The 22,007-nt window shown below is 38.0% G+C and overlaps 1 pseudogene; it reads left to right on the top strand.

Annotated features, from left to right (window-relative positions):
* LOC149167566 (auxin response factor 6-like) overlaps positions 1-22,007 on the top strand; it is a 42,276-nt pseudogene that overhangs the window by 7,396 nt on the left and 12,873 nt on the right.

Raw genomic sequence — 22,007 nt, 5'->3', positions numbered from 1 at the left:
AAAAAGTCACCTTCAAGGAAGACTCCAAGAAGAAACAAGCAAAAGATCCTTTTGATTTGGAAGGATTGCAGAAAGTTCTAAAGACCATGTCCAATGAGATGGTCGACATAAAAAAGCAAGTAGCAGAAACTTCTTCGAAAAAGCCCTACAGAGCTTTTAAAAGAGGTCCTTCAACGGATGCAAAGCCACCCAATGCCATTTCAAATGCTGAATCCGAGGAAGAGGAAGAGGAAATTGCCACTGAAGGGCAGACCGATGACGAAGAAGTTGTGGAATTACAAGGAATGTGGGATTTCATCCTCCCACAAGAAGAAGATCAAGAAGTATTTCTAGTTAGCACACGAAGCAAAAATCAGCTTGATCCTCCCCAAACTACCCCTAAGCCGAAGAGCGCAAGCTCTGCAACAAAGGATAAAGTCGCAACAAAGAAAACGACATCTAAAGCGACTCAAACTAGCCCAGTCCAAGTAGATGAAACGACTCCATCAAAAACACTGATAGTGTCGGATGAAATGGAGTACAATATTATTGATGACATGAAGAAGAATAGGGCTAATATCACCCTTTATGAACTGAGCAAGTTGAAACATCAACAGAAGATATTGATGAAAGAATTACATGACGTGCCAGTTGCACCTTTTCCTGCCGTTGTACTTTCTCAAGCTTCCCATAATATGGGAAGACCTCCAACTAACACGATCAGTAAGATTGATCCAAATGACATCACCCTAATTGGAGGAAGATCAAGATCTCACACTCCCCCGTTTCTCCTTATGAAATCTTCAATAAAAATGTGCACAATTGTTTGGTAGATTCCGGTGCTTCATCGAATATTTTACCCAAATCTATATGTGTCAAGTTAAATGTTCAACCATAGAAATCCGCATTGCGCATAGTTCAGCTAGATCGATCTCAAGTAGAAGTGATTGGTGAACTAAATCAAGTAACAATAAGATTGTCATCCAACCCGAAGGTATGTCAGGTTATTGACATTCTAGTTGCTGATATCCCAGAATTCTATGGCTTAATTCTCAGCAGGGATTGGTCAGAAAAACTCCATGGATACTTCGCAACCGACTGGTCGCATATGTGGCTGCCCTACAATGGTAAACCAAATCAAATAAAAGTTGAACGAGAGCTACACCAGAAGTACATAGTAACAGAGTTAGAGGGAGAAAATGAACCAGTAGCGTATAACAACAACATCATTGGCAATTACTCGGTAGATTCTTTCCTCAGCAATTTCAATGCTCATGCATAACCCTATTTAGAACACTCTGTTTTGTCCCAAGTCAAAAAAATTTCTCGAACTGATAGTTCGAAATGTATCAATTTTTTAGATAAACCTGTAAATAAATCCTTGTTTTGGAAATTATTTTTTGATGGCTCTAGATCTAACTAAGGAGCAGGAGTAGGATGCGTTCTGATTAGTCTAGAAGGAGATAAAATCATGCTCACATGCATACTCGAATTCGATTGCACAAGCAATACAACAGAATACGAGGCTTTGGTTCAAGACCTGTACAAAGCAATCAGGTTAGATGTCAAGTATCTTCAAGTTTTTGGAGACTCTGAGATTATGGTCAAGCAGGTATGTAACACTATACATTGCTTATTAGGTCATTTAAAACACTATCAATCCTTAGTACAAGATCTGACTGAGCATTTCATAGCATTTAATATTTCTTCAATCCCCAGACTCTAAAACGCAAGTGCAGACCTTTTGGCTAACGTAGCTTCTAAGCTTATTCCCTCTGAAGATTTTAGTCCAGATAGATTCTCAATAGAATTAATCTTTAGACCATCCATTCCTGACAACATCACAAATTGGAGAGTATTCAATGACGATCCTGATATCGTAAATTTCCTCACGTTTGAAGGATCCTACTCCAATCAAATAATTGACGAAGACCAGCACGATCAACAATTGCAACAAAATGGCACTAATAATGCCATACCTAAGTCGGTGGTCAAGTTAGAAGACTTATACGATTTGAAAGATCGGTTTAAGAGGTCTACCAATTCAAAACTATAAAGTTCAACCTTGAACTATGAATTAGTAAACCTAGGGACCGATGCTAAACCACAAAACAATAATCTAGGCCTCGGCCTAGCCCCTGAAGAGAAACTAGCGTATATTCGTCTTTTGAGACAATATAAAAATGTTTTTGCCTAGAATTATGATGAGCTGAAAACATACGACACTTCTATCATCCAGCATACTATTCCCATGATCTATAACGAAAAACCTGTCCAAGAAAAGCTGAGAAACATCCACCCCAATTTAGAAAATCAGATAAAAACTGAGCTCAATAAGTTATTGAAAGCCAGAATAATCTTTCCCGTCAGACATTCCAAATGGGTCTCCAATATGGTGCCTGTTAGAAAGAAAAACGGAGATATTAGGATTTGCATTGACTTTTGGAACCTTAACAAAGCCTGTCAAAAAGACAATTTTCCTTTACCTCCTATGGAACAGATACTGCAGGTAGTGGCGGGCTCAGAATTAATGTCTTTCTTGGATGGATTTTCAGGATAAAATCAAGTGTTGGTACATCCTGATGATCAGTTGAAAACCACCTTCAGAACTAAATGGGGCACATACGCATATCGGAAGATGCCATTTGGTTTGATTAATGCTGGTGCCACATTTCAGAGAGCCATGGACATCGCATTCAAAGGTTTAGTTAATAAATCTATAGTAATTTATTTGGATGATATAGTAGTGCACTCGAAGAAGCGAAGCGACCATCTCAAAGACCTGAAACAAATCTTTCAACGTGTTTAAGGTATGGAATTTCACTTAACCCAAAGAAATCTTTTTTCACACTAAGTGAAGGGAAACTTCTAGGATTCATAGTGTCAAAATCTGATATTCACATTGATCCCGACAGAATCAAAGAAATTTCTGAAATATCTCTACCTCATAACAAAAAATCCATGCAATCTTTCCTTGGTCAAATCAATTTTGTAAAGAGATTCGTTCCAGATTTTTCACGAAATCGTGTCTCCTTTGCAAACCATGATTAAAAAGAATTCAAATTTTAAATGGGGTCAAGATGAACATGAAGCATTCAACCTGATCAAGCAAGCTATTATTAATGCTCCATCTTTAGCAACCCTGAATTTTTCAGAACCTTTTATTTTATACACATTTGCCTCAGATAAGTCATATGCTGCGATTCTAACTCAAGAAAATCAAGAAAAAACGGAAGCTCCAATTGCGTTTTTTAGCTCAAATTTACAGGGTGCTGAACTCAATTATTTAGACGTGGAGAAACAAGCTTATGATGTTTTCAAAGCGGTCAAATACTTCAGACCTTTGTTACTTAAAACCCATACTAAGATCATAGTATTGTTTCCAGCGATAAGGAACCTTCTAGTACAGAAGGATGTGGGTGAGAAAAGGGCCAATTGGGTTACTGCCTTACAGGAATATGACCTTGAGATCAAACTAGCAAACATTGTAAGAGGTCAAGGCTTCTGCAAAATGCTAGCTGGAGCATCACAAATTTCTGAAATTCCATCTGAAGAGGTACAAATGTGTGAGGTAAGCCTAAACGATGCAGAATCATTATATGCTGATACCATTTATTATCTTAAGAACGGGTATGCTCCTTCACACCTTGATAATACTAAGAAAAGAGCCCTAAGGTTGAAAGCTAAGCAATATCAGCTCATAAATGATATTCTTTTTAGAAAAAATTATAACTCTGTTCTTCTTAGGTGTCTTGAGAAAGCTAAAGCTGAAAAAGTTTTGCAGGAACTCCACAATGGGCCAGCAGGCAGACACTATGCTGGAGATGCTACTACACATAAAATATTACGCACAAGATATTACTGGCCCATACTGTTCAAAGACTCGCACAGTTACGTGAGGAGATGTCAAGTCTGCCAAACTACTACTAGAAGACAAAAGAAGCCGTCCCTGTCGCTACAGCTGGTAAACATCGAGCAACCTTTCAGTCAGTGGGGCTTGGACATAATAGGTGAGATCGTTCCTCACTCTTCTAAGCAGCATAGATACATCCTCACGGCAACAGATTATTTTACTAAATGGGTAGAAGCGGTTCCACTCAAGACGGCTAATTCTGAAAATATTATTGAATTCATAGATCAATTTATAATCACCATGTTTGGATTGCCATCTTCTCTAATGTTTGATAACGCATCATACTTTTCTGGAAATGCAATAACTGAATTTGCACTTAAAAGAGGATTCAAACTTAAATATTCGGCCAATTACTATCCGAAAGGTAATTGGTTAGCTGAGTCAACAAATAAAAACCTAATCAGGATTATTAAAAGAACAGTTGACCAGAATCAAAAAAATTGGCACAAGGCTTTGATATATGCTTTATGGGCAGATAGGATAACGCAAAAAGATTCTATCGACACTTCTCCCTTTAATTTAGTTTATGGGAAAGAAGTGGTTCTTCCGACTCACTTAGCCATTCCCTCTTTGTCTTTAGTATAATACATTGATGAAGTACCCACTTCCTCCTTACAGCTAAGACAAATGGAAATAATTAAATTAGAAGAACAACGAGAACAAGCTAAGAAAACGCATGCTCATCATCAAGTGCTACTAAAATCCTCTTTTGATTCAAACATAATGACCAGAAAAGATTTTCAGATGGGAGATTTAGTTTTAAAGTGGGAGAAATCTCATGAAGAAAAGGGCAAACATACAAAATTTCAAAGGATGTGGCTTGGTCCTTTTCAGATTGTTGAAGTCATAGGTCCATCAACATTTGTGTTACAGGATTTAGCAGGTAAGAGGGATCCTTTGCTTGTTAATGGACAAATTCTCAAGAAATATTTTCCATAGAAGATTATTCTTCTATTTTTGTAGAATAGTTTTTCTTTTCATAATAAAACCAGTTGTGAGTGGTTACATTAGGTATTTACGAAAAAGACACCAATTCTCTTTTAGATTTTGAACTTTTCGCTTGTATAAATAGCAAATATTTTGGAAAACTGATCTTTATTATTGACAAATACAGTTAAAAAAACTTTAGCCTAGATATGATACTAGTTTCAACTTCAAAAAATTTGATGAAAGCAGCCTTTAGTGAAGAAATTGTTTTATCTCAGTACAATGAAAGGTATCAATAACAAAATAAAGATTCTCTGTAGAATAGCTGTTTCAAAAAACTCTATTATTGTCATCCAGAGCTATCTTAAGGAAACAATGACTTCCTCCCTGCTAAGGAAAATCGCAGCTTTCAAAGGGATAATCCAAGGATACACTTTATCTTGAAGAATGAGAGGTCTCATCACGAGTCGACTCATCATTATCACAGATATTATAACTTGCTGACTTTTCCAATACTGTCCACCACAACAGGGAAATGACTCAAGATTGTTGTAATCAAAAGACAAGGGGTCTCATCACGAACCAGCTTGTTCAAAAAAGCTATAAATCAAGTGAGTGACTGTGTCATAATTTGGCTACCAAACCAAGACATTGTTCTTTAAGAATAAAAAGAAAATCAAATAAATAAGTGTGGATATGGATTTTTTTTTGAAAGTTGTAGGTCACCTTAAGTACAGGATCATTGCTGGGTAACAGGTAACCCTGTCGAGGCTATAAATGCCTGCTGGCAGCAGAGGCTCTACCTACGACGAATGAGCATATTTAAAACTCGTTTACAGAGGAGACTTTATTTTATCTTTACAAGACCAAGTAATGGCTGATGTAAATACAAGGACTAGCCTAAGGAAGCAAATAATTAGAGTAGAAAGTGGTTGAAACAAAATATCATTGACAGTTTAAAGCATAATGTACTCTATCTTTCCATAACAAAGATTAATTTTCTGAAAAATTTTCTGTTTTGGAAGTTTGAAAACTTCAATAGAAAAACAGAGATAACTGGTTCTTCCAAGTGAATCGCCAATTGTTGTGGCCACCAACAACCCCCCTCCTTATTTAGTATTAGCAATAACACTAGGTAAGTGGGGACCCTTAGTAAAAATTCAAAAAATTCAATTAAAACTCATGTATTTTACTCCTTAAGAAAACATCGCATCACACAAAGAAGATAGGATATTTCCTTATGAGTAAAATGATAAATTGCAAAAGTGCGACGCGAATTCCATCGCATCGCATACATTAAGAAACACTCATAATGGAATAACCTTAAAAAAATCGTCGATGGCCGATATGCGATATCGCATATCGCAATATCGCATTAAGAAACACATAACCATTTAACGATTGTAACAATCTACGATCTTGCGATCACGCGATACAGCGATCTGCAATTCTGCGATAAGCGCGATCGGGCAACCCTGTGATAACACATCTTAATGAAAATGTGATAATGCGACACTGCGATGATGTGATGCTGCGATGCGAATCGCAGAAATTGTCCATCGCAAATTTTCCCCGGCTCAACATTCAAGAAAAGTTGTCCATAAACCAAAAATTGGATACGCGCTTTAATGAAAATTAATGAATGATACGCCAAGGGTTAATGAAAGACATTTTTGTGTTTTTCGAAGAGTTATTTCACGTCAGGTGGCATGTTTTTGTACATCCATAGAGCTCAGAGCTTTCTTGTCGATTTTTATTATCATTACTCTCTCCTCATGTGTGAATTGCAGGAACGAAAAGCAGAAACAACATGAAGCAATGTGCAGGAAGAAATTAAGGAAAAGGGTAAAGCTCCAAATGCTCAGAAAACAGAGAAGAGATGCCCTCATGAACGGATATCGCATGCAACAGAGCCGCAAATTCTAGAACGCTGCTGAGCTATCCATTACAGATCTTTCAGTCAGAGCCATGGTTGAATGAGTAGTTGAACAATGTTGATATCAACAGGCGATTTAACACTCAAGGTTAGAAGCTCACGAAAGCAGTATGTTTACAAAATTTTGAAGCTTATACCTGGTGAAGGAAAAGGCGCTAAAGGCGAAAAACGGACCAGAAATGCCCGGATCAAAGAACGGAGGCAGTTTCTGATGCGCGATTAGCGCCTAGCGCTAATCGCACATCGCTGAAAAAATTGCTCAAAAAGCAAAGTCCCTAACTGCTCAGTCACTCATAAGCCCAGAAAACGCAAGAAAGAAAAGGCAGAGTCAATTTGAGGATTAACCAAGTGGAATTTGGATTATTACTGAGCATACACAGTAAATCCACATAGCCAGAAAATGATTCTCAAAGTATATCTTCTACTTTGTTGAAAAGATGGTGCCAGCTCTTGCCATTTCTGTTTGCTTAGCTCAACCAAAAGTGGAAGACAGTCAGCCGACTCTACCCAGGCAAATATTGAATGCTCGCAACATTAAGGAGCAAATGCAGAAATAGCTAGATATTAGATTTAATTTTTAGAAATAGTTTTGCTTAGAAAAAGGGCGGTCATTTAAACCGTATCTTGAATCTGTGTAATTAAGTTATTTAGTTATTAGTATTTAAACCCTTCTCATTCATTTAGAGAAGGGTCCAGAAATTTATCAAAAACTTGTCCTCAGAACATGCACTTTTGCACCCTCAGAGGAGGTTTTGGTGAATGAATGGATCAAGATTTGTTAATGTTTGCATTTGATATCTGCTACTGATGTTGCACTTTTGTACTCTTAGTAGATGTTAGAGCAAGGAGAGATAAATCATTATTGCTTGAAGCTTATGAGTAGGACCAGTCATAAATGGTACTTTTATCTCTTGACCATTTCTGCTTATATGTTAAAGTGATATACAGTTTTTAGTTGTTTATATGTTATTGCATGAATGCTTGAGTTATCATTTGGCACTTTTGTACGGTGGTAGCTATTTATTTATGTTTAATGTATGAATAGCTTATTATGCGATATGCTGTCCACAACTATTTCGTCTAACTTTTTATGCGAAGTGGTTCATCTTAATTGATTTCCTTTCTTATAATCACTGAATGATCTTTATTACCAGTTATTATTTGAAATCTCTTTAGATCGCATAACAGAAGAATTACATCCCGGGTTAGCATAGATTTAGATGTGTTGTTTATTAGATTACAATAGCATAGAATTAGATTAAAGTTTGAATTAGAATAGATTAGATAGGGATTGTTAGATCAGCAACATCGAATTCTACACACACACATAGATTGGGAAACTAGTCTCATTATCCCCAGTTGGACCCGCTATACCAAAACGGGTAAGGAGCTGCCAACCAAGGTCCGGACCGGGCGGGTATCCCCCTTGTTGTCGACTCGATTTTGGGGGCTTCAACAGAACCCTACGTTTAACAATTTCTGTAATTCATCTTTCACAATCTCCCTTAAAGCGAGGTCCATACTCCTTTGTGGTTGTTTCACAGGCCTAGAATTTTCTTCTATATAGATATGATGAATGAATGTGCTTGGGTGAATGCCTCTCATATCTATCTATTCCCAAGCAAATGTGTTTGAAAAAAATTTCAATGCTTGAATTAATTGGTTTTCTTGTTCAGGGGTTAAGGAAGAATTAATGTTTAAAGGTTTTTCAGGAAACATTTCAACTACCTCACTCCCCCATTCAATCAAGGAAAATGCAAGAAATGCATATAAGAGGGCTGAATTTAGTTCAAATTTTGTACTATGTTCATGAAAATCCTGCATATCAGTAATGATATCCAAATTATGACTAGACTGCCCTTCTAATTGTTGTGGAAAATCAGGATTAGAAATACAACAATTTATCAAATTTTCTTCTGAATTTTCTTTAAGGCTCATAGCTTGGGCTATTGTCAAAATTGGTTGGGTACATTCTAAATCATGCTCCTCTTCTTCAACCCAATGTGTATTTTCTGATCTCAAGAGGGGTTGAGCAGGGGGATACAAATTAATGTGCTTTGTTTCAGCTCCATGAGTGATGGTCATGTTTCCAGACCTACACCCTATGTAGGCATCTACCATGGCTAACCACGACCTCCCCAAGATCAAAGGATGCCCTCCCAAGTTGGTTTTGGTTTGAAGAACATAAAATCCTACAGGGTACTCCCAAGAATCTAATGAGATGAAAATGTCTTCTAATAACCCCTTTGGATTTACCTTAGACCTGTTTTATAGTTCTAACATGGTGGGAGTAGGTAATAAGTCAAAGGATCCTATATGAGATAAAGTATCCATAGTCATCACATTAATGGTTGCACCTAAATCAATTAAATTGTTCTTTATGGGATGTCCATTAATAAAGGTGGTAACCACATGGATTCTGGGGTATGCATATTTTTCAGTAACAAATCTGGTAGACATTAGACTTGCAAGCTTTCCACCTACTTGAATTGTAGAGAGTTCTCTCTTTTGTCTTCCTGGTTTCTTGGTACATAGCTCCCTCATTGTTTTGGCATAAATTGGGATATCCTTAATTGCTTGCAGTAACGAGATATTAATGCACACATTTCTTAGTTCAAACACAAGATCAAACTCAGGTTGTTTTAATTTCATTTCCAACCTCTCTGGAAAAGGAGGCTGGACCGTATGGGATGAGGAAGGTTCTTGTGGCCTTGAAGTAGGTTGTTCTGCTGGTTCAGGTGTGGTTTCAACTTCAGGAATTTCCAGAGTATCTTCCTCTACAATCTCTTCAATCCTTCCGGGCTAAGTCACCAATTTTTGGGATTTAAGCTGAATTTATTGCAGCAATGTAGGAAATTCCTGTAATACAGGAACATAAATTTCCTGCAGCAGTTGTGGTGCAATACAGTAGGTGGGAAAAGTGGTATAAGTGACCAATCCAACGTTGTGATCATATTGGATGGTTTTATTTTTGGGGTTAGACACAAGCTGAGTAGGAATTTGCGTGGGATGAGGTTGATTTGGTGGGGCAAGCAACTGAAGTTACTACCTTTGAGGTTGAATCATTTAATGCAGTGTGCGCTGTGGTGGATAAAAGTTATAAGAGGGAAAATTTTGTGCAGTAGGGTAAGAAAAGTTCCCCTTCCAAGGTTGTTGTGGAGGCCAAGGATGCCAGGGAATTGAAATATTCCACATCTGATTCTAAGGATAAGGAGCTTGAAAATGTGATTGAGACATACCTGTACGATGTGGTTGCCATGGTATTTGAGGTTCCATTGCATAAAGTGCATTGACAACTCCCTAATCTACTAGATATGCTACTTTAATATTAGGAAGTGAAGGACATTGATCAGTGGAATGCTCAGCTTCACATATTTGACATTCCTCTATACTATATGTAAGACATTCCCTCAAGGCATGCTTCTTCCTGCATTTCGAGCAGAACAAGACCATGGCTTTCCCCAGTTCCTCTTGTTTCTCCTATTTCTTCTTAGCCTGCAAAACATCTAATTGTGAAGATAAAGTGCTAAGAATATTAGTTTTAAATTTTCAAACAGATTACCCATTTCAGCTCTGGTTACTCCAGCTCCAGCAACTCATTTGACAAGCCTGGAATAAGTATATTTTGTTCCTCCTCCAACTTTAGAATTTCCTCTTGAATATTGCTAACAAAGATCATACACATCATCATAACTTAACTTTGATATATCACCTCCTCCCATTAAGTTCAAAATCTCCAAAGGTTCTAGTCTAATTGCCCTGAGAAAAATTGTTCTCTTGGTTTCCTTGCTTAGTTGATTCATATTGGATCTATGCATATTGTACTGAAATATTTCCACCAAATCCTCAAGACTCTCCCCTTCCTTCTGAGTCATGCCAAATATTTCTTCCCTGAGGTCCATAATTTTGCAATAATATTGATATTTCTTGAAGAATATCTTTTTCATGTCATCCCAAGTTGTAATGATGTTTGAAGCCAACCACATAAACCAGCAGAGAGCTGCATCCTTCAATGTTGCAGGAAACAACTTCAACTTCTGAGAATTGGAAGAATAGTCACAGCTCCTTCATAACACATCAAACTCGACAAAAAGGCATCAGGATATTCACTGAAGAATCCATGAAAGTTATGCAAGGTTGAGGGAGGACTCTTCTTCATCTGAGTCACTCCACCAGTCTCACTGATAGGGAATTCAAATGTGACCAGTTCCTCTTCCTTATCATCATAGCCTCCATCTGTATTACCATTTCCTTCTTCATGAGCCATATTGGACCAAAAAGGAGTAGAACCTTTGTAAACTACATATTTTGCAGTATCAATGGTTTGAAATTTTGGTTCTTGAATAGGATTAACGAGGAATTCCTTTGCAGGCTGTCCATTGAGCAAAGATGTTGTCTTCCTTGTGAGGGGAGTTTCTAAATGAGTAGCAACAAAATATTTTCCTACAGAAGATTCTACTATGGAAGTAGAAATATGCTCTGGGCTCTTTTCAGGAGCATAGACCTCCTGTACGGACTCTTCTTCCCTAGCTGCCTTGTTTCTTGCAGACTTCTTTTTTCTTGTTAGTTTATTAGTAAATGAAGTGGTGCTCACACCACCATGAAAGACATCTGTAAATATTGGACCCTATCATTTATTATGTAAACAAATTCAAACAAAACTACTTACCAAGCAATCAAGACACGACTTTGGTGAATTTCTGACCTCTGTGGGTGTGTAGGCTTTGCCCTTCGTCTTACCACTTCGATCGCCCCTAGTCTTGAAAATTTCAAGCAATACACATATTAATACTAAAACACTTTCGGTATTATCCCTTAGCACCTCCCCGACAATGGCGCCAAAATGTTGAGTCAAATTATAGACTTATAATTTGTCGACATAAATCATCAACCCAGGGTAGGTAAGCTTGTGAGATGTTGTGCAAAATATATGCAGGATTAATACCTTGAGTGCTTACTAATAAAACCAGTCAATCATACACAAAACTAATGCCTCTTTTCTTCATCAAAATTTGGCAACAAAAGGCTATGGAGTGGATTGAAACATCCCTCTACAACTCTTAGTATTACTGATGTTGATTAGAAAAGATAGGAAATCAAACTTACAACAATAAAGAAATCATTTAAAAATGTAAATCAAATCTTTGATTAAATGAAATCAACACATTACCATGAAACTTAATCATTCTTTAAATGGTACATTGCTGCTAAAATGTTAGAAAGAGTACATTAGCTGTGTAAACAAGTTATTACTTCATAAAAGAATTAAAATGAACACACAATACAACTAAGGGAGTTGTGAGCAAAGGGGGCCCTCCCTCACTCACAACCTCTTCAAAATTAAAAGGGCTTGCTTAGTAGAATAGATAGAACATAAAGTATTATATTAATCTGAAGATATTACAGCCGAGTACAATCTGATATGTGCTATTAGCAAATCCAACCCAACCCCTTACAATATGAAACATAATCAAATTTATACAAGTTCAAAAGCCCATATTTGGCTTGAATGAGGAAAAATACTAATCTGAGCTATTAGCTATCAATACTAGTACAGACTGTCAAAATTAGCTCCACTAAGTCTAATCCATGACTGAAAGCATGGATTAGACAAAATTCGTTACATAGATGGAGTTTTCCCTCATGCATCCAACGAGAAGAGGTCTACAAATCTCGGCAGTTTCGATGGTGGATTTGAAACCACCCTAGGACAACATCCATGTATGACAAATTCCCCACAAAACCCATGTTCTCATTTGATTTGGAAGTGAGTGTAACATAGCTAACCATCGATTTTGTTGCAGGAAATCTGGGCGGTTGCCAGAAATCCGTGTTTGCAGGAATTTCAGAGCATTTGCAGGAAATATGATTGCACGAGCTATCTACAGGAAATTGTGGGACTGTTTTGAACCAAAGAAAATATGCATAGGATTTCTAGATTAGTTGGCATGATAATTCAATGATGAAACAATTAGCTTAAGGAATGCTTAAGAGTAAGGTAAAATGACACACTTTTATGTTAATTTGCATACCTCAAGAATATAGCACCATTTTTTCCAAAACCTAGATGATATAACTGAAATAAGCACAATTAGGGGTCAAGGAGAGTTCAAATTGGGAGAGGTAAAGTCTAGGAAAGCTATCAAAATTAGGCAAAACTAGGTCTCAACAAGCCTCCCTACCAACCATCCTTAGTAGCATGTCTTGCACTATCAAGTACATAGGCTTCATTGGATTTTCAGTAGCTTTCCAGCCTATGCATGTTACTTTGTTTCTTCCCCTCACAGGCTATCATTCCAGACATGGGCTAGTTGCTGACTGAGACACTCCCCCAAAAAATTGCACAAGTCAGGAGGGGAACTAGCCTTCCCTCCAGAAATTGTGCAAGTCAGTGAGGCAGATTGTTGGGCTCCAAAATTGTGCAATTCCGAGAAGCAGTCACCTGATCCTCCTAGAAATTGTGAAATCCATCTGGGATAGCTAGCCTAGCTCCTCCCAGAAATTGCACAATTCTGGGCAGCAGACACCTGTTCCTCCCAAAAATTACACAATCCCTCTGGGACAACCAATCTAGTTCCTCTCAAAAATTGTGCAAATCCCTCTCTCAATTAAGCAAGTTGTCGCATGTGCCTTCAAGTTGATCAGTTCCCTCTAGGACCAAGAAAAACTGATTTGCATGCATGGATTTCTCTTCCCAAAATAGCAGAAGGTAACATGCAAAAGGCATGCTGGAGGTTACATGAAAAGATCATTTTAGAAACCTCTCGCCAAGTGTTAATTTTTCCTAGATTTGTGGCATGCACGTCATAACCCCGATCTTATCAAAACTCATGAACCAGAAACTACAGTTCTCATTCCTCACACTGACCTTGTAGCAACATCCCACATTGCATCCAAGAGTCTTTAGCACTTTCAACTTAACTATTTCAGGGTAAGTCTACTTTTCATGTCTTACGTTGCGTTTCTGTCTCTTTTTGTGTTTTGCTTTGTGCGAGTGATGTTTGCTTGATTTCAATGAGTGCTTGTTGTCATTTGAATGTATGTTAGCTTGTAGAAACACCATTTTAGTTTTCGTTTAAATCTCACTCTTTTCGCATGCATGACACTATTTTTTCACCAACGGTCGTTGCTACGGAGACCCGTTTCACACACATGCATATTTTCCCATTTTTTGAATCCTACACTTGATGTTTGCATGTATGATAATTCACTCTTGTTTACACTCAGTTTCACCAAGAATCCAAACTTCTCATGTTTTCAGTTTCTTGTTGGCAGGTCTGGGCTACCTTAGGCTAGACCTTGCCTTGCCCAGCTACCATCACACATTTTTGGAATTGAAGGCTATGCCTTCCCTCCAAAAATTGCGCAAGTCTGGGAGGAAGTGCCTTATTGGCCCCTAAAACTGCGCAATACAGTTTGCTGGTTTGCATGTCACTGTTGACTGAAATTGCGCATTGCACAGTTTTAGTCCTTAGCAGGCTAGGCTGGACTATGCATTGCATAGTTCTAGTAATCATTCAACCTCCTTACAGCCTGGATTGTGCCTTGCACAGTTTTGGAACTCAGTATCCCAACCTCCAAGTGAAAATTGTGCAATCTTCACAGGCAATCACACACGTATGTCGCATGTCAGTCTTCTGGTTTGTTTTGGTTTTCGACTGACAGATTGCTTGTCATGAGTGTTGTTATATCTCCAAGTATCACAAGTGTTCATTTGCCTCTCTGCAACACAGGTATAAGGGTTTCTAGGAGAGAAGAGTCGAAGACACCATTCAAAGCACAACTGGGGATGCAGTTGATCAAGTGTCTGTGAACTTTACTATCTATGAAGACATCAAGTTGTTCATGGACAAGGATATCAAGATGAAATGGTAGCGACATCACGATGAGTAGCGCCATTAGAAGTAGCAGAAGGCAGCATGCTTGCATGCGACAATTGCGAGAGGCAGATTGTTGATAATGTAGAGGTAGAACAATATTGCAATCTCGAGCATATCCACTTGTGATGAAAGAAAATTTGGAGATTGAGGCTATGAGGCAATGGTGCGACAAGAGGATCGCGCGAAGGCAAAGAGAGAAATGGAGAAGAATTTGTAGGTGTTGAAGAAACAACTCAAGTAATAATAGGATCTACACAGATGAGAGAAGCAGTTGCAATGGGAACAAGTACAATAGGAGGCGCAACATCCACATACTGACGAAACTGTGCCCATACAAGCTATAGATCCATCTAGTAGCCTGTGTGGAGTAGACAGGGTGAGCAGTGTCGTCGATCGTATGAAAGGGTATTCAGGAGCATGTATGTCATTGTGCGCATGCATGCGATCACACCCATTTGGCACACTCATCGAGGCGAAGACAAGAAGTAAGTCTGACTGGAGCTAAGCATGTATTTTGACAATTTGATGCACATGGTCACCAACACACACTCAAAGATAAACACATACACTATGCATCAGTATGTTGTTGGTCCAGCTGCACTTCAAGACGATGATGCACATGTTATCAGACAAGTTGGACAAATGAGCCATATGAGTGTACCTAGATGCAATAGAGGCAAGAGTTCGCTTTCAGTAGGATGACACCATTGAGTGCACGAACACCATCATGGATGACCAAAGCTTGGCATCATTTCACCATTGTTGATCATCGCAAGGATGTCGAAGAGTTGGTCTTACCACAATGGTCCGAGTGTTAGTGATGTCTTGCATGGATTACTCAAGCCATTTTGTCTCACATGGGTACATGTGCAAATTAGATGTAACATCTTGTAAAGTGGAAGTCCAAGTGTGGATAGTTGAATGTAACAATCATAGAGTAGTTGAAGAGTCATGAGGGTAGGTGAATAGTCACAAAGGAGAATGTCAAGGATCACCCCACCCTTTTCTATTTATAGCACCTCATAACTCATTGTAGGGGCTTTTGGTCAGCCAACCTTCCGATAGGAGTATCTTATAGAAATCTTGGAGAGTATTGTATTGAGCCTTGTCTTCTCCACAATGCAGATCTAGTACATCTCTTTGGAGGAGCAAGCGACAGTGACTATAATGTTGCGCTATTGGGACTATTGGTTGGCCATGGTTGTACTATATGATTGGAACTTTCACTTCTTAATATAATAGAACCATCACATTTCATGCATATGTTGTTATTATATCTCAGCTAACTTTTTTACTCTAATGATATATGTATTTGTTTGCTTACGCATGCATGTATGGAATTTTTTTGTATAAGTATGTATGAATCTTACTGAGATGTGTTTTTGGTTTAACCATCACTTTGGATTGTTAGCTTACTTGCGTCCCGGTTTGTGATGCATGTTTGCTCATGTGTTCCCTTCTTAGCCGCGTGCTTCCACAGGTTTCTAAGGGGTGCACTCACCTCACTTTCTGTGTGATAGAACCGTTCATACACCTTCCTTGGCTTGCTACACATGTCACACCCTTACTACCAACAGGGATATCTTACTTTCCTCTGCACGCAACCATGGTCAAGGCGATATCGTATGACCCACTGTTGGGAATCCTATACCAAATGGTATGAGGTCTAATTGGGACTTATTATCAGGGAGATCCCGTGACATGTTGGCGGGTCCAATACTGTCAACACATTCTTACAACTGATTTCCTGAGTCACAAATTGAAATTTCGCTTTGAAATTCTTCTCACATAGTCTCCAGTCCTCTTTGCTCAGAAAATTTACCTTTATAGTTCTCACAAGATTTGAATGGTGAATAATAGATTGGGATATGGTTTATTCTTAGACAAAAAATTTCTTTGTGAAACTTTAGTTACACTTTAGTGTTTAGAAGGTCTTTGTGTTTTAAATATTTACTTAGCGTCAAATTCATGTTGCTTGAAAAAATGATAAAATGGGGATTTCCAACCCATCATCCTCAAAACATTCAACATTGGTGTAACTATGATAGCCATTTCCACTTCTCTACTCCCTCCTCCAATATATATAATCCAAGTTCTTTTTGTTGGTGTGGTAGATGACCCCTCAAGTAGATCACCAGCATCACAAGTGATTGGCTCTAAAACCAGTGCATTCAGATCCAAATACAAGATGCATATATTTATGTACATTCATTGTGTAAATATATTTAATCTCACATGTTTGCAACAATTACCAATGTTGTAGTTCATCTAACTTTGGCATATTTCCTTTGGTTCAATTTTTGAGTTTATTGGATGGAGAATAATTACAGATTTCTTGAATAGTATCAATTGATATTTTGCACCAAATTTTAAGTCAATAACATTTTGATAATATCCTTTTGGTTCCCTTGCACCTTTCTCTAAATATCCAATTTCTTACTCTTTCACATGTATGGTTGCTCTTGATGCAGATTTGGTTTAATTCGGCCAGAATATTCATTGATTGTGTTCTTCATCAATTTGACTGTGATCTTTGTAAATATTTTTCCTAAAATTTTAATTTCTTCATTTTTAGATGCATATATTCTATCTGCAATGCCTTTTCTAGTTCAAGTATCACAATTATTTTAACCATCTATAATGGCTTGTTTTATCTAGATGTGGATCTCTCTATGCTTTTGTGATTTTTTTAGAATGTTGCTCTATTGTGCTTACTACTATTGTTTCCCATTGTTTGGTGTTTCTAAACTTGATTTTGGCATGTTCAATTCAATTGAAATGCATTTTTATGCAAGGTGTGAATTTTGCATCATTTTTCATTGTGATTTTTATTAGTTAAATTTAAACATGCTTATGTGAGTTTCTAGATTCTATTCAATTGATTATTTTGAAAAATGCTTCATGTTTTCTAGTGTTTGTTGCTCATTGGTTTTGATTGATTGCAGGTATTCATGATGGTAGTGTGAGGAGGTCATTGTTAGAGAGGGGGGATAATGGGGAGCAAGGCCTTCAGACCTTGAATTTTAAAACAATAAGTATGGATCAATTGATGCATATGAAACAAATATTTGAACCCTTTTTACCAGGGATATAGTCCAATGCATACCATGGAATGCCTACAACTGTCTTGCAACAGACTCAGAATCTTAATTAGTCTAAACAACTAAAATTTTAGTAGATACATCTTGTATAGTTTGAACTACTTCAGTGCAGGCCTTAGATACAATTACATAGGAATATTATTGAGCAACAATAACATCAACCACAGAATCATCTTTTGTGACAACAATTACAACAACAAACATTGAAACAACAAGTAGTGCATCGGCAGCTATAGAATGCAATTAATGAATAAAAATAATCATATTTTTAGCATCAACAAAACAAGCAACATGAATTTCAAGTTCCAAATGTCATCAGTTCATTCACAAAACTCGCATCATCTCAATCTCAATCTCCATTAAGTGAAATTTCTTTTGTGACCTCACAACCAATATTTACAAATACCAATGCTACTGTTGACTCACCTAAGATTTCATCTAGTACATCTCCTTTACAAATCATGTTAGACTCATTAACTTCAGAGGGGGATTCTACCTATTTAAGTGTTCCCCGACCAATTCAATATGTTTTGCAACAACCAACTAAAACTTGGTCTTGTGTTACTCAGGATCAACAAGTTGCTACAATATGGTTTTATTCCAAAAGAATGCCAACTAATCAGATTCCTTGTCTTCCAACTGGTTAGACTGAATCCTCTCTTCCTATTGGTAGTCATCGTATCCTATCCCAAAATGAACCTAAAAGTCAAACTAATATTCCACCCCAATCAATGCGACTGCCCCAATTTCCTTTAATAGAGTGTCCTATAGAATAGGAAGGAATTCAATTTGATTCCCAAAGAAATATTATTTTTGATGTTAATATAGATAACACAAATTTGGTTATTCCTGATACAATTTCTAGTGCAAGGAATGTGGGAAATTATGCTTATGTAGCCAATTCATTTTTTGTTACATACTTACTGAATGTGCCTCCTTGTGCTCCTGTCTCTAGGTTCTCTATGAATTCAAACATGCGTGTTTGGAGGTCTAGATGAAAATGGGTTTTCACAGCCTCCACCAAATTTTGAGAAGATGAATGCACCTATGAGAACATTCACTAAGGTCAACTACCCATTCTACTACTTTTCACTTTACCTAAGACTTTTCATTTTTCTAGTTGAATAATAAACATGGTTTGGTGTGTTGTCAGGTTTACAAGCTAGGTTCTATTCGGAGGTCAATGGATGTAACATGTTTAAGGGGATATCAAGATCGGTATGCTGAGCTTGAACATATGTTTGGTCTAGAAGGCTAGTTGGAGGACCCAAGATCAGGCTAGCATCTTATATTTGTTGACAAGGAGAAGGATTTTCTTCTCCTTGCGGATGATCCTTGGGAGTCTGTGTTATGTTTCTTTATGTGGATGAGTTTTTAATGTTTCTAGTATGCTTGATATTCCCTTATCATTTCCTCAGTGATTTTTGTAAAACTTTATGTTGTATCATCCCTAGAACTCCCTCTTCTAGAAAGTAGGGAACCTGCTAAGAATAGTGATTCTCTCCAAACTATGCAAAAGTGTGTCTCAATCATGATTAGATCAAGCCTGAGGCTACTCATCCTAGGAGCCAATCTGTGGCTTCTATCCATATCTATTTTTGGAACTCTGATTTAATGATATGTGTTATTATTTAACCCTCTAAATTTTAAATGCATTAACTTTAGGGGTTAACACACTTTGAATTTAGCTATTTTGCATGATTATTTTTTTTCCCGTGGAAAAGGTCGCACTTTCTTTATTAATAAAGAAATTGAATTTTGCAGATGCATTGCATATACAATATTCAGGCTTGGCCTATCTATCACAAAAACTGTCAAAACTATGTTCCTCCTCATGAATGAGGCTTTTCAAAAATAAAATACTATGATAGTATTATGAGGCTCTTCACAGAGAGCCCTTGTTGTACTTTGGTATAAGGAAAATATAAACAGTGAATAATTACATATGATCTTTCGGACTTATGGATCCAAAAAGCAAAAAAATAGTCTCATTGTATATTGTTCATGTGCCAAGCTCTATGAATGGCCTGTGGTAGTACTGATAGGTATTTCTGTCTCTTTCCTCCACGATCAGCCAAGAAGTGTCGTCCCTGTGCGCCGCCTCCTTGGATAAGTTGTCAGCGGTTGTGTTGTGTTCCCTGTAGATGTGATGGCATGAGAAGAAATCAAAATAAGATATGAGTCTGTGGGTTTCATCCAATAAATGTTTTAGAGAGTATGCATTTCATTGCTCAATTTTATTTATCCAATTGCATATGATTTGTGAGTCACCAAATAGCTGAAGATGATGGCAGTTTTTGGATAATGCAAAATGAATGATATTTTTGGCCGCAATGAGCTCTGCAAAGTTGTTTGTACCCCTTCCCAGTCCCATTTGTATTTTAAATACATGGGATACAGTCAGATGTAGGATAGCCCCCCCTCCGCATCCCTCTTCTTGTGTTGATCCATCAAAATAAGCCCATGGGTGAGCTGGGTTGATGACTTCAGGTGTAATGATCCTATGGGGTGGGTGGGCTTCCTCTTCCGATATGGAATTGTATTAAGCTAGAACCCTGGTGGTAATGGAGGGCCAGTGGGGGGGCGCTGATGGAAAATGGCTTGGTTCCTAGCAATCCAAATGGCCCAAAAAATTAGAAGCAGGATGTTTTTCTGCCTGGCAGTGGTAGTTGTACACCAGTTGTTCCATGCTTCAGAGAGGTGAGGACCCTACCAATTCATTGTAGAAGAGATTGAACCGAGAAATCCCTTCCATAAATCTTGAGTGCAAGGACAATTAAGAAAAAGGTGTTCAGTGTCCTCACTGTCATTTTTGCAGAGATAACACCAAAATGACCCTAAAAAATATCTTTTCATCAAGTTTTCCCTAGTTTTTTGTGAAGTATGGACCACATTAGCAATTTTGTTCGAGGGGGCGCCTTCAATTTCCACATCCGCTTCCACCATTGTGCCAATTCCTGTGGTTTGTGCCTCTCCATCAAAACTTGGTAACCTATCTTGGGGGAGTAAACACCATGTTTAGCATGTGCCCAGATAAGCTCGTCCTCACACTCGGTTATTTTGATGTGGGCCTCCATCAAAGCATTTGTATAAATGTGCCATTCCTGCTGCCAGCATCCTGGGACGTTTAGATCATTAACAGTACTCCAAGCTTGTTGAAAGATGGTAGAACATGCCTCATCTACGATCTGATTAATGTGCACAATTCCATTGGCCTATAAGTGCCCTCTTAGTCCATCAATGAGCCTGTGAGTGTTGCCACAACCCACCCAAGGGTATGTGCCAATCTGTATCTTAGTCCCCGATCTAATTCTCCAAGTCAGGTCACTACGTATGAGCTCCTTAGTATTAGTGACTGCCTTCCAGATATTAGAGATGTTGTTCATCCTGATGTCTTGTCTGATCCATGCTTGTACACTTGATGGATGGATGTATTTGGACACTACAACCTTCGTCCAAAGGTTGTTATTGTTTAACAGTTCCCACCCTAACTTTGCAGCCAAGGCTTGAGAGAAGGTGTCCAGCCTCTTGACGCCCCATCCTCCCCAACTCTTTGGTAGGACCTGTCAGTGTCGGTCTTGAGCCCTCCATCGGTGATCAAAAGCTCTTTGCATATGCATAGGTAGGTGTCTCATCAGTGTCAGTTTTGCATCCCGTTAGGCATGCCATAAAACTGATGGAGGAGCTGGTCCTTGTTCCCTTCTTGGCTTTGCTGGATCAGGTCATATCATAATGAGGTTGGGTCATACTTGTTTTTATTTTTGTCTTGAGGTCCCAAGCCTTAGGTCTAGGGTTTTGGTCAAAAATCACTGCAAGGTCACGAGTCAAAGGTCCATGAGTGCCCAGCAAGCCAGAAGGAGGTTTGTACATATGTTCCATTGATATTTTTCATCAGGTACAGATCATTTATACCTTGGATTTAAAAACCCTGTTTTTAAACCCAAGGTCATGTAATATTTGCAAAAAAATAAGGAAAATTTCAAAAGTCTTCAAAATGCCGGCAATAACCCTGGTCTCCTCGCCAGAGTCCATCAGATGGTCAACCTGCAAAAAGAATGAAGTTAAAGCGCCTCAAAAGCTAAATTCAGGACAAAGCAACTCAAAAAGCAGTGTTAAAAGTGAATGTCAAAATAGAACATTAGAGAGTGGGTTTTGTAATTTAATTTTTTCAAATTCAACCTACAAGAGCTAAATTTCCCTCTAAACATTTCATTATGCCTCTATGAGCTAACAAAGAGGAGCAAGAGGGCGAAAATAGTGAAGGAGGTCGA

The sequence above is a fragment of the Pinus tabuliformis genome, chromosome 5_1 (assembly GCF_031772625.1).
Source record: "Pinus tabuliformis cultivar Carrire ecotype Pingquan chromosome 5_1, CPIR1, whole genome shotgun sequence".
NCBI classification, from domain to species: Eukaryota; Viridiplantae; Streptophyta; class Pinopsida; order Pinales; family Pinaceae; genus Pinus; species Pinus tabuliformis.
Note: the sequence above shows the minus strand (reverse complement) of the source record. Positions and strands in the feature narration are given on the sequence as shown.